Below are 19,886 nucleotides of genomic sequence, written 5' to 3'. Positions count from 1 at the left end.
AGTGGAGACTTTAATAGTACAACAAATACTTGGAAAAATTGTAATTTTGCAGTGGAGGGTGTGATAAGACATCCTGTGAAACATTACTAAATGAATTCTCTGAAAACTGCTTAGGATGTAAATATATTGGATGTAACGGCAACAAATAGACGTGACCACCTTGATGAGGCGCTAATGACCTCGACGTTGAGCGCCCATAAGCCCCCAACTCACACACACCTTGAGGATGTCGACATCGTGTCTTGTACCAGTGATCATTGGTACGTGATTTTAGCAACAGTGATTACCAAAGTACAAAGGACAACTGAAACAAGCAGAAAGAAACGTATGTGCAGTGAACTAGATACAAAAATCATCAGGGTCATATCGCAGTGAGGAATCTGAACAGGGCAGGGCAGGGCTATATAGAGGACCGGAGTTATATACAAGTCAGGTTCATCAAAAAAGAGGTAATCCGGTAACAGCACATTGTGGCGCACAGTGCAGGAGGCAAGTGAAATAGTACTGGGCGATACTAAACTAAACTGAAGCAACTAACACAACAAGACCCAAATAGATATTTATTTTATTTTTCGCAGTATATATACCCAATACAACAGTTCGTAATGGGAGGGTCGGTCGATAGTACACAGTCACTGTAAAGAAACTTCAAGGGAACAGACATTACTGCATAGTAGGCGTAAAAACAAAACATAGAGAAATGCTGAATGAAATGTGTTTGGCTGTCAAGAAAGCAATGAAGCCTTTAATGACTATCGTAGCAGAATATTGTTAAATAATATTTCACAATACCCAAAGAAATTCTGAATGTATGTAAAAGCTGCTAGTGGCACCAAATTTAATAACGTCCAGTTCCTAGCGAATGAGACAGGAATTGAAATTGGGGGTAGCAAAGCAAAAAGTCTGAAATGCTGAATTCTGTTTTCAAATGTTCCTTTAACTATGAAACCTGGGAGAATTGCGCCAGTTTAATTCACGTACTGCTGTAAAGACGAGTGAAATCAGCATTAATGTCAGTGGTGTTGAGAAACAGCTGAAATCGTTAAAATTAAACAAGTCTTCAGAGCCCGATGGAGTTTCTATCATATTCTGTATTAAATTTGCGGCTGAGTTAGCCCCTCTTCTAACTATAATCTGTTGTAGAGCCTTCGAACAAAAAATGCCTAGTAGCTGGGAGAAAGCACAGGTCATACTTGTCTACAAGAAGGGTAGTAGAAGTAATCCATAAAACTATAATCCAATATCTTTGACATCGATTCGTTGTAGAATCTTAGAACTATTCTGAGCTAAAACAAAATGAGGCATGTTGAACATAACACCAACCAGTATGTTTTCTGAAAACATCGAGCATGTGAAACTCTGTTCTCGCATGACATGCTGAAAGCTTTGGATCAAGGTAGTCAGGGGGGTGCAATATTTATTGATTTCTGAAAAAAATTGACTCAGTACCACACCTACACTTATTCTCAAAAGTACTACCGTATGGGGTATCCAGTGAAATTTGTGAGTGATTTGAGGACAATTTGGTAGGGGGGACAAAGCATGTTATCTTGGAAGGAGAGTCATCTTCAGATGTAGAAGTAACTTCATGTGGGCCCCGGGGAAGTATGTTGGGACCCTTGCTATTCATGTTGTACACTATTGTCCTTGCAGACAATATTGATAGTAACCTATGACTTTTTGCAGATGATGCAGTTATGTATAACGAAGTACTGTCTGAAAGAAACTGAATAAATGTTCACTCAGATCTTGATACAACATCAAAGGCATGCAAAGATTTGCAGCTTTCTTTAAATATTCAGAAATGTAAAATTTTGCACTTCACAAAACGTAAAAACGTAGTATACGATGACTACAATATCGGTGAGTCACAGAATACGTCAACTCATTCAAACATTTGCCTGTAACACTTTCTATGGATATGAAATAGAATGATCACATAGGCTCTGTTGTGGGTAAGGCAGGTAGACTTTGGTTTATTGATCGAATACTGGGGAAGTGCAGTCAGTCTGCAAAGGAGAATGCTTACATATCATTCTTATGACCCATTCTAGAATATTGTTCAGGTGTGTGGGATCTGTGCCGAATAGGACTCACAGCGGATATTGAACGTATACAGTGAAGGGCAGCATAAATGTTCACAGGTTTGTCTGATGCATTGGAGAGCGTTATAGAGATGCTAAAGAAACTAAATTGGCAGACTCTTAAAGCTAGACGTAAACTACCCTGAGAAAGTCTATTAACAAAGTTTCAAGAACCGACTTTAAACGATGACTCTAGGAATATTCAACAAGCCCCTATGTGTCGCTCACGTGGGAATCGTGAGGACTAGATTAGAATATTTACAACACACAGAGAGGCATTCAAACAGTCATTCTTCCAACGCTCCATGTATGAGTAGAATGGGAAGAGACCCTAAAACTGGTACAATAGGAGGGTACTCGCAGCCACGTATAATATAAATGTAGATATTGATTTAGAAGAAGAAATAGACAGGGAATGTAACACAAGGGAACAAAACCCTCAAGAAAGTGTTTTGTAGGAAGAGGTTCTTGTGTAAAATTTAAACTTTCATGGTGGAATTGCCACAGTTAATAAAATATTGCGGGCTCTTATCCCATGGTCTAAGGGATTTCACTTGAAAACTGCACGACCCCCCCCCCCCCCCCCTTCCCGTCAGAAGTTCGAGTCCTCCCTCGGGCATGGATGTGTGTGTTGTCCTTAGCGTAAGTTAGTTTAAGTAAGGTTAGGTTGTGCGTAAGCTTAGGGACCGATGACCTCAGCAGTTTGATCCCACAGGACCTCACCACAAATTTACAATTTTTCACTTCAGAACCCGTCGTTTCGTCCCCAACTGCGGAGGACTTTTTCAAGAGGTATCGTAGCTTTGTTGAATGTCCGATTCACACCCTGATTTGCTACTGACTACACCAAAATTCCGCTTCCGCGAGCTTCCGCGCAGTGGCATGACGCCATATGTTTTCAATACGCGAGCGCTGTTACTATCATCCCATGGTGGAAAACTGGTACACATCTTCAATACCGGAATCCAAATTTCATTCAATTTCACGCCCTCCTCCTTCCTATTAAAATTCATGGTGTTTTTCACGGCCAGTTGCGCTAGCAAATTCAAAACATGTGTCGTCACGCCACTTCGCGGAAGCGGAATGTTGCTGTAGCCAGTAGCGAGCCAGGGTGTGAATCGGACGTTCAACAAAGCTACGATCACTCCTGAAAATGTCCTCCGCAGCCGGGGTCGAAACATCGGTTTTTGAAGTGAAAAATTCGAAATTTGTGGTAAGGTCTTATGGGACCAAACTGCTGAGGTCATCGGTCCTTAAGCTTACACATTACTTAATCTAACTTAAACTATCTTACACTAAGGACGACACTCACACCCATGCCCGAGCGAGGACTCGAACCTCTGACGGGGGGGAAGCCGCGCGAGTTTGAAGTGAAATATCTTAGACCACAGCATAATTTCTCGGAATATTTTATTAATTGAGAGGTTCTTGTGTTCGCCACATACATGACAAAGAGCACACACACTCCTGAGGAAAACAGCATAAAAAGGAAAAGGTAAAGCAATTAATTCAATGTTACTGTTCTATCTGCCTAAGTTAGTTGTCCACATTATCAGCTTGTCTGTAAAGTTAAAGTTCAATCATATTTCCAAAACCAAGTCCACCTGCTTAGCTTGGTGGTAACGAGCTTGTCTCCCATGCACTGGGCCCGGTTCTATTCCCGGCCGGGTCGGAGATTTTCTCCGCTTGTGTACTGAGTGTTGTGTTGTCATCGTCATTTCATCTCCATCATCGGCCGCAAGTCGCCCGATGTGAAGCCAATTAAAATGATGATCGTATGGCATAGTTGGCTGGGATGTCCCATTCGGGTTCGGCCGCCAAGAGCAAGTCATTATGCCATACGATCATTTCATTATTTCCTAAACCATAAGCTTCTCTTGATCTTGGTAAATTAGCCTGCAAGCCTTTAGGCGGGAATTTTCTATCAATTTGAATGGTCCAATGTAAATCATAAAAAAACTATTAAGTTCAGCAGAGTTAGCTTTGAACTTCTCAGTAGATTTGGCTGGAACTAAATGATGTTACTAAATTGAGTTACTTTCAGTTTCTTATCATGTTTTTGTTTCCTGTTTTTTCCTTGCTTCTCCACAGTTTGTCTCTCTCTCCTGGGCGGTAAGTATCTTGCAAGCAGGATAATCTAAATTCATTTATAAAGTTGGAAGGTTTTGGGTCAGTATTTCGTCAATTGAAAACCCAGTGGAAGAGTACTGTAAACAATTTGAAACGTATTCAAAATTATTGACTTCTTCAATGCAATAAGAATGGTTTTTGTTTCAATAGGTTCCACATAATGTCCCAGATTCCATGATATATCTTTGTTCCATAATGCTACAGTGGCGGTATGCTGAAATTAATATATGATCTATTTCCCTTCCCTCTACAGAACTTTTCCACGTTCTTGATATGAATTGAGTCCCACTATCAGAAATGATTGCCTTGGGGAAACCCACATTTCAAAGTATCACCTCTTGGTTTTCAATATTTTGATTTTACTGACTGCTCTTTTAAAAGGACACAATTTTATAAATTTTGGGAATAAATCAATCATAAAAAGACATGACATAATTGTCCTCCCCCACTTTGTTTATGCTAAAGGTCTAACAAGTAACGCATTAGGGAGGATGACGGTTCAAACCCACGTCCAGTGTCCTGGATTTAGGTTTTTCATGATTTTTCTGAATTGTTCCAAGCAAATATCGGAATGGTACCTTTGAAAAGGACACAGCCTATTTCCTTCTCCGTCCTTGAGACAATATGAGTTCGTGCTCCATCTCTAGTGACTGTGATATCAATGGGACGTTAAACACAATATTTCCTCCTTCCTTCCTTGTAACAACCAATGCACATGAATAGGAGTCAGTAAATAGAGTACAATACTCCAAATTTTTGGATGCATTTATTGATGAGAACTTGAACTTGAACTGGAAGAAGCAAATCACTGAGCTTCTCAAACAGTTACACTGAGCACTTTTGCTATTCTCAGAAATGAATAAATCAACCTTCTGACATGTCTGGCATGTTTCTGTCAATAATGTCTTATGGAATAATTTTATGGGGTCATACTGACTGAACGAAAGTGAGCAGCAAGAATAATGTGCAGTGTTCACTCGCCATTATCAAGTAGGCACTTCTTGAAGGAGTTAGGTATTTTAACTGCACCATCACAATACATGCAATTGCTTATGAAATTGGTCATAAATTATGCATCACAATTTGAGAAGAACAGTAATGTTCATACCTACTACATTAGAGGAAAAAATGACCTATACTATTCTTTGGCGGTATGTAGGGGTTCGGGGGGGGGGGGGGGGGGGGCTTGAGTGCCCTGGACGGCACAAATTTGCATGGCGGCAGGTAATGGTCATGGTCATTAGATCAGTTAATGCATTATCATCGGAGTTACATAGATATATACGCCGAATTTGTAGGTAATTGGACAAATGGAAGTGGTTCAGAATTCAGTTGTCAGAGTAACCCTTAACAATTACACCATAAACAATCGTTAGTTGATCCCTCAGTGTTATCTTCAGACCAAAGAGGAAAATGCTTCGGTCCATTGTCAAAGGCAACACTTACTGATGGGAGTGTTAGAACAACGATTTTATGATGGGTAGCATCAGTATCTTTAGTACAGATAGATTTGTTACTTCATATACTGTCCAGCAGAGTCCTCATTAGGGGTCCTTTGTCACAGTGAAAAATTATTGTATCGTTTACTCCTCAACACTTACAATTCCAGTTATTGATTACAGCGATGTTTCCTACAAAGCCTTTCTTAGGAAAGCTCATGGCACCTGTAACAGGTAATGAATTCCTATATTCATTATATGTGTGATGTTCGACTCTTTGATCATGTTTCACATCATATTACAGCTATCCTGGCTGTATGCAGAGGTTTTGGTACCCTCAGTCATCTGTACAATCTTATCAGCGAATGCTAACCCTCATATCTCTCCTCAACCTTAACGCTCTTATCCGAACAACAGGACAGAAACATCTGTTTCCATCACAGCAAAATCCTCTCTTTTCCACTCCTCCATTCAGCCACTTTCTCGAAGTCCTTCTCGGTAGCAGGAACCCATCTTTGGAATAACCTTCCACATTATGTTATAGAAATGAATACTGTAACATCTACAGTTTCAGAAGACGGTTAATGACATATCTACGAAAGAAACAATGAAGATTACCATTGTCCCTATATGCACTTGTTACCCTTGTACAGTGTTGTTTCTGACTAGATAATCCTCTTTTCACAATGTTCTTATCTGGGACAGTCTCCTCAAATTTCATTTCTCCAGAACCAGCAATATCAGAAAACGTTAGTCTTGTACACCTTTCAGTTCCTTTTACATCTGCCATTATCATTATCATTTCTCTTTCCTGTCTCAGAAGTTATGTTTGGTTAAAAATGGAAAGTGACACGGACCTTGATCAAGTGTGACTTCCTTTTAACTGTACAGTATACGTTACATTGCATTTAGGAACTTTAGAATAATTGAACATGTATCAATATTTACAGATTTCTGTAGTTGTATATATATGTTTGGATGTAGCTGTATTGCGTTGATGTATTGGTGGATATTGTGTGGTATGACTCCTGTAGTTGATAGTATAATTGGTATGATGTCAACTTTATCCTGATGCCACATGTCTTTGACTTCCTCAGCCAGTTGGGTGTATTTTTCAATTTTTTCTCCTGTTGTTTTCTGTATATTTGTTGTATTGGGTATGGATATTTCGATTAGTTGTGTTAATTTCTTCTTTTTATTGGTGAGTAAGATGTCAGGTTTGTTATGTGGTGTTGTTTTATCTGTTATAATGGTTCTGTTACATTATAATTTGTATTCATCATTCTCCAGTACATTTTGTGGTGCATACTTGTATGTGGGAACATGTTGTTTTATTAGTTTATGTTGTATGGCAAGATGTTGATGTATTATTTTTGCTACACTGTCATGTCTTCTGGTGTATTCTGTATTTGCCAGTATTGTACATCCGCTTGTGATGTGATCTACTGTTTCTATTTGTTGTTTGCAAAGTCTGCATTTATCTGTTGTGCTGTTGGGATCTTTAATAATATGCTTGCTGTAATATCTGGTGTTTATTGTTTGATCCTGTATTGCAATCATGAATCCTTCCATCTCACTGTATATACTGCCTTTTCTTAGCCATGTGTTGGATGCGTCTTGATCAATGTGTGGCTGTGTTAGATGATATGGGTGCTTGCCATGTAGTGTTTTCGTTTTCCAATTTGCTTTCTTCGTATTTGTTGATGTTATGTGATCTAAAGGGTTGTAGAAATGGTTATGAAATTACAGAGGTTTTAGCCGATGTATTTATATGAATGATTGGTTTGTGTATTTTGCTAGTTTCTGCTCGTTCTATAACGAATTTTCTTAAATTGTCTACCTGTCCATAATGCAGGTTTTTTATGTCGATAAATCCCCTTCCTCCTTCCTTTCTGCTTAATGTGAATCTTTCTGTTGCTAAATGTATGTGATTTATTCTATATTTGTGGCATTGTGATCGTGTAAGTGTATTGAGTGCTCCTAGGTCTGTGTTACTCCATTTCACTACTCCAAATGAGTAGGTCAATATTGGTATAGCTTTTGTCTTGTTTCTTGCTGCCAGTTCTATTTTCAGTATTTTTGTTAGTCTTTGTCTATATTTTTTTTAGTTCTTCTTTAGTATTTGTATAATCTATTCCTACTTTTTGGCTGTATTCTAGATATTTATAGGCATCTGTTTTTTCCATCGCTTCTATGCAGTCGCTGTGGTTATCCAATATGTAATCTTCCTGTTTAGTGTGTAATTCCTTGACTATGCTATTTTTCTTACATTTGTCTGTTCCAAAAGCCATATTTATATCATTGCTGAATACTTCTGTTATCATTAGTAACTGAGATGTTGATTTGTTGCTGCCAGTAGTTTTAGATCATCCATGTATAGCAAATGTGTGATTTTGTGTTGGTATGTTCCAGTAATATTGTATCCATAATTTGTATTATTTAGCACGTTGGATAGTGGGTTCAGAGCAAGGCAGTACCAGAAAGGACTTAATGAGTCTCCTTGGTATATTCCACGCTTAATCTGTATTGGCTGTGATGTTTCCAGTTTTTCATGACTATGACTAATATTTGTAGTAACCATAAATGGGGTACACTATCAAAAGCTTTTTGGTAATCAATGTATGCGTAGTGTAGCGACCTTTGTTTAGTTTTTGCTTGAAATGTCACCTCTGCATCTATTATCAGTTGCTCTTTACATCCTTGTGCTCCTTTGCAACATCCTTTTTGTCCTTCATTTATAATTTTGTTCTGTGTTGTATGTGTCATTAGTTTCTGTGTAATGACTGAAGTTAATATTTTGTATATTGTTGGTAGGCATGTTATGGGGTGATATTTTTCTGGGTTTGCTGTGTCTGCTTGATCTTTAGGTTTCAGATAAGTTATTCCATGTGTATCAGGGAATGTGTATGGGTCTCCAATGTAACTCTTAAATAGTTTAGTTAGATGTGAATGTGTTGAGATGAACTTCTTTAGCCAGAAATTTACTATTTTATCTTTTCCAGGGGCTTTCCAATTGTGCATAGAATTAATTGCTCGGGGGACTTCATGTTGCAAAATTATCACTTGGGACATTTGTGGTATCGTCTTGTATGTGTCTGTTTCTGCTTATATCCACCGTGCATGCCTGTTATGTTGTACTGGGTTTGACAATATGTTGCTCCAGAAGTGTTCCAGGTCTGTTATGTTTGGTGGGTTGTCTATTTTAATGTATGTGTTATCGATTGTCTGATAAAATTATTATTATTATTATTGTTATTATTATTATTATTATTGTTATTGTTACTATTATCACTATTAGTGGCAGCAGCTGCAGTAGTACAAGTACTGCCAGTACTGACTTAATTTGTTCTCAGTAGTAGTTACTCACATTGTCACTTCAGGTACTCCAATCATTCTAATACTATTTATCATATTAAAATGGTTATTTGTTTGAAAACTATGATTGAAACATGTGCTGTCTGTGTGAAACCCTGGTCCAATATAAGAGAGGGCCTGATAGCCCTATTCAGATCAGGTTAAATAATAACATAAATAAAAAAAACTTTCTTATCTACAGGCACCACCTAAGATAAAGATTGTTGGCAAGTGATTTTTGTTTTCAAATTTCAACATCTTTTACAACTTTATCTGTAAGCATTTTAATGTTTTTATAAAGTAAACTGCATAAGCATGGTGATTTAAAACCTTGTGAACATAACATGCAAAAATGGGCAACTTTAGCCCATGATTTGGGCTGAAGTGTCTCTAAATCCCATTTCTAACCATAAAACGTGATATTACTGTAAGCTCAAGTTGCCCATAAAATACATTTATTTGCACACTGTGACTGCTGTTTGACAAATGTAGTTTATTCAGGGATTTTCGAGTAATATCAAAGTATAAGACGAGCGCGCTGTAATCGAATGCATGAAGTCCACCAACAAGGTCTGTAAATGGTCAACATCGAAGGATGTTTTGCTGTATAAATGAGAAGACATTTCTAGAGAGGCAGAATCTTCAGAACTAGCGAAGAAATTTCTTTTTACAGTAACTTTGAAGCACAACGTATCAGGCCAGGGGGTCATTTTTGATTGAGTGGATAACTGTCCAAAAATGTGTGTCCTCTCGTAAATGTAATTCAGAATTATTCATAAATGTTATTTACTTTGTTAAATGCTTTCAGCACAAAAATTCTCCTGCATGATATAAAACCTGTGTTGCACTTTGCGTGTAATGAAGTAAATGTAGTTAGCAAATCATCTAAATCTAGATCATCGGTAATATTACAGTCAGTATGTAAGATAACACTATGATTGACTTGATCTCGCAACATCGATGGTCTTAAATAAGAAACGAATGGAGGTAAACACGGAAAACTTCGTTCATTTGAACAGGATGATAAGGGAAATGTAATAAACAAGTGAATGAAGTGCACAAACTCTAGGAACTAGTCCTCTTGTCAATGCATGTTTCTTTAAGAACCCCAAAACACCCCCCATGTTCTTTTCTTGCTCATTTTGTCTCTTCAAAGGTTGTAAAACGTGTCTCTATTGTTTATCAGTTTCTCTCCAACAAAATAATTTTTGTAAAATTTTAGAATTTAATCTCGCCTGTAGGATGTCCAAGAGTAAATTTTTCCAACGACTTAAAACATTTTTGCAGAATGATTATCGAATCTACTCTCGAGTGACTTAATCAGCTGGTTAGAAACTTCTATCTTACAAAATACAATACATTTTTCATTAACACCAAGTGTGTTGTGTACATTTTCCCAGCCTGCATTTTGCAAATAGAATTTAACTTCTAAAAGCTTCACACTTCTTTTTGAACGAAATGGAGCTTATAACTGATACGACCTTAGTCAAAATGCTTTGAATATTTTTCCACTTTTATAACCAATTTTACCTGAGAATAAATTTTTCGTGATCTGACTTCGATCTACTTATTATATTTAGAAGTACGAAGTATTTTCATAGAGCTACGAAAAGCGTAAGGGGATTCTGAACGTATATTGAAGAGAATGCTGGATTATAATCATACCTTTTCATTTCCAGACAAAATCTTCAAATATATCTGTGTTCTGCCTTCTAAAAAATTCACATTATGCGAGGATGAAAGACCTTACTTTGTAAACTCTAGAACGTTTTCACAGATGAACCCGAAATGCAGTAATCACTCCAAACGTATTTATTATCAGCAGGAAATCTCGCATTTCACAGAAGCACTAACTTATCTGATACTGATTGTAAAATGCGTGTGACGAACTGAAAACAAAAAAAAAATCTGTGATTCTTTGTCACTATTTCAATCGCGTTCCAGATAAAATGTCTTTCTTAAATTTATCACACTCGAAAATTATAACTTAAAAAAAAATCTACCATCTGTTCCCCACACCCAACAGGATGTCTACCTGTGCTCCACATTCCACAAGGGTTCTTATTGGGTCCTCTAAGTCTCTAGTCTGGAAGACGTTCATTTCAGAAGTTTCGGCCAATAAATGCTATGACAATAGATTGACTGGCTTCCGCGCCATAGTTTGAAGAGGATTACGGGCTCACGTTGTAGCGCAAGAGGCGATGCAGTTAACATGTCACGGAATGATTGCAAAGAAATTTTGACAGGGCTAGAGAAGCTAACAGAAATAGACGAAAGCTTGAACACACGATGGACGCAGGAACTTCGGTAGTCGGAATACAATCATTTGTTTCTATGAGTTTTCTGGATCTCTCTGGCAAGTGGTGCTGCATGAAGTACATGATGCCGAAAACTGTCTGTAAATGGTGGGACTTCACCTAGATCAGTGTGTTCAGAAAATAAGTGCCTTACAGATGGTGTTCTAAGAGAAGCGATTGGAATTCGTAGAGAAAGCGGTAAGTTATGCCAAATGATGTTGTGAAGAGCTAGGCATTTCTATTGAACCGCCAAGAGGAATTAGGAGGAGGTACATTTCTGGCGACGGAAATAGAGGTGCCAGCTTGTCCCGTGCAGACGATTTGAAACGCAAAATGTTTTCTCCATTAGGTGGAGAAACTGTTGAAACTCTAAAAAGGTTCCAGTGGCTCCAGAATTTGGCCGAAAAATATGTCTTCCTTGAGGCCTGCTATAATGCTGGGCGTTCATTATGAGGAATGCAGCCTCCACCAAACTTCTCAAGATATTGACAGAGAAGACTTTAAGCTTGAGTGCGTGCATTGTGAGCTTTTATAGCTACAATAGAGTGCCAGAAAGAACTTATTGATGCGGGCCCATTGGGTTCATTGAATTGACATTTGAGTCGAAATTTGAAGAAGGGTTATGTAATATGGTTTTAATACTGTGAATCTTCCTTATAGCTGCCATAACGAATGCTAGTTGTGTGAGAAGCTCCTCTAAATTGAGACTGATTGAAATTGTTTAAGATGCATAATATTCACACTGAGATTAAAAAATCCGAACAAGAGGTAAAAATGTACACTGGCGAATATATTAGAAAGTGTGGGTTGCAAAGAAAGTGCAGAATAAAATTTTAATTTATGAAAGACATTTTACTTGGAACCCATTTGAAATAGAGACAGAGTATCATAAATTGTTTTTCCAGTTTGTCACATGCATTTTACAGTCAGTGTTAGTGCTTCCATGAACTGCAAGGCATCCTGCTGATACTGAATATTTTTGGAGGGATTACTGTATTTCATGTTAGCAGTAGAGCAATGTTTGTCCTGGACTCCTTTGATTAATCTTTGTTGATCCATTATGGACTGTGGGACAACAGCTGACATGTATTTCTAACCATATAAGAAGTTCATGAAATAAATTTCTACAATACAGCTGCTGGTAAATTATTGTATCAAGAAAGAAACTTTGATTAGTGGCTTTTTTATGTAAATAAAGTACCTCTCCCCTCAGGTTAAGGTCAAGGTCACCCTACCTCCCACCTTGACACTGCCTCTTCTTCCCCACCACCATCCCTCGTCCCCAGTGGCCTCCACCACTTCCCCTCCTCTGTGTCCTCCTTTTAAACCAAATGGCTGAGCTCAGTTTTATCGCACTCTCCCTGGTAAGAAGTCAGAAGCATTATCACGCTGGTGATTATCCTGTTACAGGCTAATAATTATCGATGACTGCATAATTATTATGGTTACTTCCCAAAAACTGTTTAATAATTACCAGTAATGCAACATCAGTACCACTCTATAACTATTAAAAGTGAGGGGAGCACTGGAAGTTGATTGCGGTAAAATGTTTCTAAAATTCTCATCCACAGTGGTTGAATATACATGACATATCGTAGCCACCGGTTAGTCCCTAATTAAATAAATGTTGTCAAAAGTAGACCATGTGTAATTCGCCGACTGAGTAAATGCAATGGACATGGGACGTGGGTTAACTACCTCAAAATGATTTGTAAGTTGAAACCAAGAACATTTCTTATTTTGCATCACAATAACTGACAAAATCACTGAGAGGTTAAAAAAAACGTGTCCTCAAAAAAATCCACACCATATTTTGCATGGATAATAACACAGAAAACACTCCCATTCAGTATGTTATGAGTAGAAAAAGCACACCCACCCACCCACACACACACACACACACACACACACACACACACACACACACACACACACACACTGCTGGGAGAAAAGACACATCGTAACAACAACAGTCTGTTACAAAAATTTCGTAGTAAAACACGTCTGACGCGCACACTGCTGTGCGTTAGACGATGTAGGAATGTAAGTAAACAAAATCACTGATTGTACTCCAGAGGTTAAGAAAAACGCCCCCACCCCAAAAAGGCGTCATATTTCGCATAAGTAGCAACACAAAAACACTTCTGTTCACTGTGTTACGAGTAAAACACATCCGACACAAACGCACACACACACACGCACCCCCACAAACACACAAACACACACGGGGAATAACGTATTAATCGAGAAATCGGCATTCAGTGACCGTTTGCCATGTTACAATGCCGTCAGCCGCGAGTCAGTGGCGCAGAGCACCACACATGCTGCTGGTCGCTGGCCATCTGAAGACTTGGGCGACGATTCCATTTGCAGAGCTCGAGACCTGATGAAGCTTCTGTCATCGACTGTTGTAATTATCTCCAGCATCCATCACAGGTATTGCCATGCGAACGGGCCGCCACTGGCAATTCCAAGAAGCGAAAACGTATGTAATGTCATATCGGATTCTGCTCCTTCTGGAGGGTAAGCAGATGCCACCTGTTATTTTTAGCCGCCAGTCACTGGACTGCTAAATATTATCTCAGATGCCCCTCACCAGTAAAACTGCTAAATCGAAATTGTTTTTAAAAGTTATCTGCTCTCGCACATTTCCTGACATGTTGACACTAATGGTATTTATGAATCCATCCATTACAGTATTATGACATTTACAGATATTGCAGGATTGGTTTCTGCAAGAAATGCTAGCTCTAATTAGAACTGCCCATTATCTGGATGGGTAGAAAATGCTGCCTATAAGTTATTTTTAGCTGCCTGTTAATGAACTGCAGATCCATTATCTCAGTGGTCCCTCATTTGGCATAATATTAGATGAGGAAACTTTAAAAAATTATCTGCTCTGTCATTCCTGATATTTCTGTCTAATGGTGTTACAAGGCACCCCATTATACACTGAAGAGCCAAAGAAACTGGTACACCTGCCTAATATCGTGGGGACTGATGACCTCAGATGTTAAGTCCCATAGAGCTCGGAGCCATTTGAAGTGCCGCAACACGACGTGGCATGGAATCGACTAACGTCTAAGTAGTGCTGGAGGGAAATTGCACCATGAATCCTGCTGGGATATCCATAAATCCCAAGGAGTACGAGGGGGTGAAGCTCTCTTCCGAACAGCATGCTGCAAGGCATCCCAGATATGCTCAATAATGTTCTTTTTTTGGGAGTATGGTACTCAGCGGAAGTGTTTAAATTAAGAAGAGTGTTCCTGAAGCCACTCTGTAGCAATTCTGCACGTTTGGAGTGTCGCATTATCCTGCTGGAATTACCCAAGTCTGTCGGAATGCACAATGGACTTGAATGGATGCAGATGATCGGGCAGGGTGCTTACGTACGTGTCACCTGTCAGAGTCGTGTCTAGACGTATCAGGGGTCCCATATCACTCCACCTGGACACGCCCCACACCATTACAGTGTGTCCGCCAGCTTGAGCAATCCCCTGCTCCATGGATTCATGAGGTTGTCTCCATACCCGTACACATCCATCCGCTTGATACATTTGAAAGGATACTCGTCCAACCAGTCAACATGTATCCAGTCATCAACAGTTCAATGTCGGTGTTGACGGGCTCAGTTAGGCGTAAAGCTTAGTGTCGTGTAGTCGTCAAGGGTGCACGAGTGGGTCTTTGGCTCCGAAATCCCATATCAATGACGTTATGTTGAATGGTTCGCACGCTGACACTTGTTGATGGCTCAGCTTTGAAATCTGTAGTAATTTGCGGAGGCGTTGCACTTCTTCAGTCGTCGTTGGTCCCGCTCTTGCAAGATCTTCTTCAGGTCACAGCGATGTTGGAGATTTGATGTTTTGCGAATTCCTGATATTCACGGTACACTCGTGAAATGGTCATACGGGAAAATCACCACTTCATCGCTACCTCGGAGATGCTGTGTCCCATCGCTCGTTCGCCGACTGTAACACCACGTCCAAACTCACTTAAATCTTGATAAGCTGCCGCTCTTGTGGCCAAGCGGTTCTAGGCGCTTAAGTCTGGAACCGCGCTGCTGCTACGGTCGCAGGAACGAATCCTGCCTCGGGCATGGATGTGTGTGATGTCCTTAGGTTAGTTAGGTTTAAGTAGGTCTAATTTCTAGGGGACTGATGACCTCAGGTGTTAAGTCCCATAGTGCACAGAGCCATTTGAACCGTCTTGATAAGCTGCTATTTTGTAGCAGCAGTAACCGATCTAACAGCTGCGCCAGATACTTGTTGTCTCATATATGCGTTGCCAACTGCAGCGCCGTATTCTGCCGATTTCAACATCTTTGTATTTAAATACCCATGCCTATACCAGTTTCTTTGGCGCTTCAGTGTAGTATTCTGATATTCCCAGATGTGGTGGGGAGTGATTTTGCTATCTTTTCTGCGGTGGATTGTTGTCTCTGATCGAACTGTTTGCCTTCTGGATGAATAGCGTTAGTTTAACTTGCTTGTCACTGAATTACTGATAATCGAAATGGTCCAGAGTTTGGAGGCATGATTGCGTGGAAGTGACTGATAACACACATCCTTCAAGCGAGCAGGGTGCTGGAGCTACGTCTGCGCAACAGTGACAAATACAGCTCATGGTGAGAACTTGCGCCTGTGAGCATTTTCGCGTAAATACGTTATATTGTTTACACTGCGAATGTTTGCAGTCTTCTCTAGATTTCATCACACATTTGACTACATCTAAGAGATAGCTTAATTTTTGTCAGTATGACATTTTTTTACGATTAATGAAATTTCTACATGCTTTAGTGAGCCCATACATCGGTTTTCTCATGTCTTCCAGCTCTTTACTTGCGTTCATGGATGTCGCAAATGAATGCTTCCATGCTTACCACAGTCTGTGGGTCATTTTGTTTTATGCAGTCTTTTCTGTGTTCTTCCACTTGAGTTAGACACTATGGTCTCTTCCTAAGATGGAGTCTGAAGACTTGAGGAGAAGATGTGAGATGCTTTTACCAGACTGGTACATGCGCATAGCCTCCATTTAGATTTAGGAATTGTATGAACATTACTAGTGGAAACACATGCTACAATCATTCCGGACATGTTGAGTGGAAATAAGAAATAGTTTTGACCTTTATAAACTAGGTTGTAGAAACATGCAGCCTACATATTATTTTTAAATGCCTGTCACCGAGCTACTACAAGGTTACCCTCCTAAACCATAAATTAAATTCTGTATGTGTGTGATCGTGTTCAGCACCTACATGAACTTCATGTTATTGTTATACTGTCCGATGATTTCTATATTTCTTCTCTATGGTGAAATACGCAGCATCATATACACTTCGCGAAACAGTTTAGTTGTTTTAAAATGTAAACTACGTGCAGTCTCACAATCCAGTAGCTGTCACTATTGAGGCAGTTACATAGTAATGTCAGCCTCATGTGAGTTGTACATTAATCCATCTTTCCTGAAGTAGGCCTCATAATTTATACAACCATATGGGCAATGGTTGGTACAGGTTACACACACGCAGTGAAGTGAAAGCCTGCTTGTGATTGGTTATTAGATCAGGTCGTGTTGAAAGCGTGTTTTAGAATACTGCTTGATCCTACCCCAAACGTATTACATACAATCTATAAAACAAGTCTGCCAATCTACAGCGTTTACTATGATTCTATCCCAAACGCAGTACATACAATCTTTAAAAAATATCTGCCAATCTACAGCGTTTACTATTATCACTGCTCTCATCATCACATGAGGCCGTCATATTTCTACAGTTTTAGCTGGTAGTCTAAGTTCCACAGTGCAGCTGTGTCATATTTTAGGAGCTTAAATTGGCGCTTGTCTGAGCCTTTTGGTTGAGATGAAAGCAATTGGTCGAGACTAACCAAATTGCATGAGGCTGTCACTTCGAATTACAGAAATGAATGGGGGTCAAAGTCTACATTGCCCTGCCTTACTCTCTCTGAAATATTAACATTCCACAGATGTAAAATTGAAGTAGATCACAACTGTGGCCAGCACAAATGGCTGTATTGCTAGTACCAAGCTCACGTTTTAATCTAAGAGGATCCTTCCCACATGAATGTAATTGGTATCTGAACATACACTTACAATAAAATATTGTAGATATCTTTACAGAACTAATATTGAAATCATTCACAATGTCACTAAAATTCTCGCTTTGAAAATGTTTGCAAAACATGCAGCCAGTGTGCTTACCCCATTTGATATTGCCTATTTTTTCTGTGTCAAATATCTCATTCACTGAAATACAGTTCTCAGGCATTTGCAGATGAGAGATAATTGGAAAATGTCAGCTGTGCGTGTGATTCAGCATATAAATTCCCTGATTTGTGCCTGACTAGCAAACTGAGTGCCATGTAACAGTGCGATTTCGCATTTCAGTCGTTTCACTGACAGTTTTTTCTGTCATTCACTTGTCATTTTTCTGCCACGGCCTGTCGCCGTTTGCCATCCTACCATCTTGAGACGTCATCTTGTTTGCTGTAGTATTATTATTTGCAGTCTACTTAGAATGGACAGTGCATGCCATAACTTCAGTAGTTGTGAAAGAGGCAAGGATATGCTCTGCCAAGTCCAGTGTTGCAGGAGACCGTGTCAGACGTGTTTTACTACGAAATTTTCATAAGAGAATGTTATCATGATGCGTTTTTTCCCAGCAGTGATGTCCGAGGCGGGTCTGCTGGTAATTTAATAAACAGGGGTGTTTTCTGTGTTACTGTTTAGCCGGCCGCTGTGGAAGAGCGGTTCCAGACGTTTCAGTCCGGAACCGCGCTGCTGCTACGGTCGCAGGGTCGAATCCTGCCTCGGGCTTGGATGTGTGTGATGCCCTTACGTTACTTAGGTTTGGCTCTGAGCACCATGGGACTTAACAGCTATTGTCATCAGTACCCTAGAACTTAGAACTACTTAAACCTAACTAACCTAAGGACATCACACAACATCCAGTCATCACGAGGCAAAGAAAATCCCTGACCCCGCCGGAAATCGAACCCTGGAGTTAGTTAGGTTTAAGTAGTTCTATGTTCTAGGGGACTGATGACGTCAGATGTTAAGTCCCATAGTGCTTAGAGCCATCTGTTACTGTTTACACGAAATATGACGCGGTTTTGGAAGGGACGCGTTTTTTTAACCTGCCAGTGATTTTGCCAGTTATTGTGATGCGAAATATGACGCGTTTTTAATTTAAAACTAGACGTAACAAAGAGAACAGGAATGTTTTCTGTGTTCTTATTTACGCCGAAATGACGTGGTTTTTTTTGGGGGGGGGACGCATATTTTATACTGTCAGCGACTTTGTCTGTTATTATGATGCGAAATATGACGTGTTTATGGTTTCAAACTACTCGTAATATAGTGAACCGGAGTGTTTCCTGTGTTATTATTTATGTAAAATGTGACTCAGTTTCTGAGGGTCGAGTTTTCTTAACCTCTTAGTGATATTTCCAGTTATTATGAGTCGTTTTTATTTCGAAGTAGAAATCATTTTGGGGTAGTAAAACCATGTCTGTTGCATTTACTCAGTAGGAATACTACAAATGGTCTATTTTCGACAATATTTATTTAAATACTGAATGAATGGTGACTGTGATATGTCATGTATACTCAACCATCGTGGAAGAGCATTTCCGAATCGTTATAACATGACAGCGCACACCTCATTTTTAATCGTTATAGAATGGTAGTGACAATGAATCATTGGTACTTATTGCACTGTAACTGGGAATGAATCATAGTAATAAGGTAGTCATTGACAATTATTAGCCTGTAATTGGGCAATGACCATCATGATAATGCTTCTGACCTCACACCAATGAGAGCAGGACAAAACTGAGCTTAATCAGTTGCCTGAAAAGGGGGCAGGGAGGAGAGGTTATGGGACAGGTGGTGGGTGAAGTCAGTGGGGAGAAGGGGTGGTGGTGGGGAAGGAGGGGTGGTAGAGGGGGTGTGGGAGGGAAGGTGACCTTGACCTTGACCTTGATTGAGGTACCTCATTGGCATTAAAAGCCATTAATCAAAGTGCCCCATGACATACAAGTACATTACTCCAATGCTCATGTTCATTCATGAATACTGAGCCGTACGCGGCTCACATTCATGCCGTTTGTACTTTGGCATGTTGTCACATTGAGTGGAGTCTTGTTTCTTCCTTACTTACTGCCGTAACGAAGTTTCTGGCTTGCCTCCTTGAGTGGCAGCAGCAGCGCTTATCGATACTAGTACTGTCGTACTATCTTTGGTGTGACCACTAATATTTACGGGTGATGGTGGTGTGTGGGGTGGTCAGTCGGTCGTGACAGAGCAGCGAGGAAGTCTCCGAGGCATGAGGCCAGGCCAGGACTGCTGGCGGCGTGCATGCACTGTCAGATCATGAGGCGTTAGCTGCGAGAGCGGCAAAGTTGGTTGCCCACCGAACCTTGGTGCTGAAGTTGAATACTGAGAGGTAACCACTGACTAATTATTGTTGAAACAATGAATGATTAATAAATGTACTCAAAATATACCTGCTTGCATTATTATTAAATGTAAAATATGTTTCTACACTTCGACATTTACTGAGA

The sequence above is a fragment of the Schistocerca gregaria genome, chromosome 5 (genome assembly GCF_023897955.1).
Source record: "Schistocerca gregaria isolate iqSchGreg1 chromosome 5, iqSchGreg1.2, whole genome shotgun sequence".
NCBI lineage: Eukaryota > Metazoa > Arthropoda > Insecta > Orthoptera > Acrididae > Schistocerca > Schistocerca gregaria.
This window is presented reverse-complemented; position numbering follows the sequence as displayed.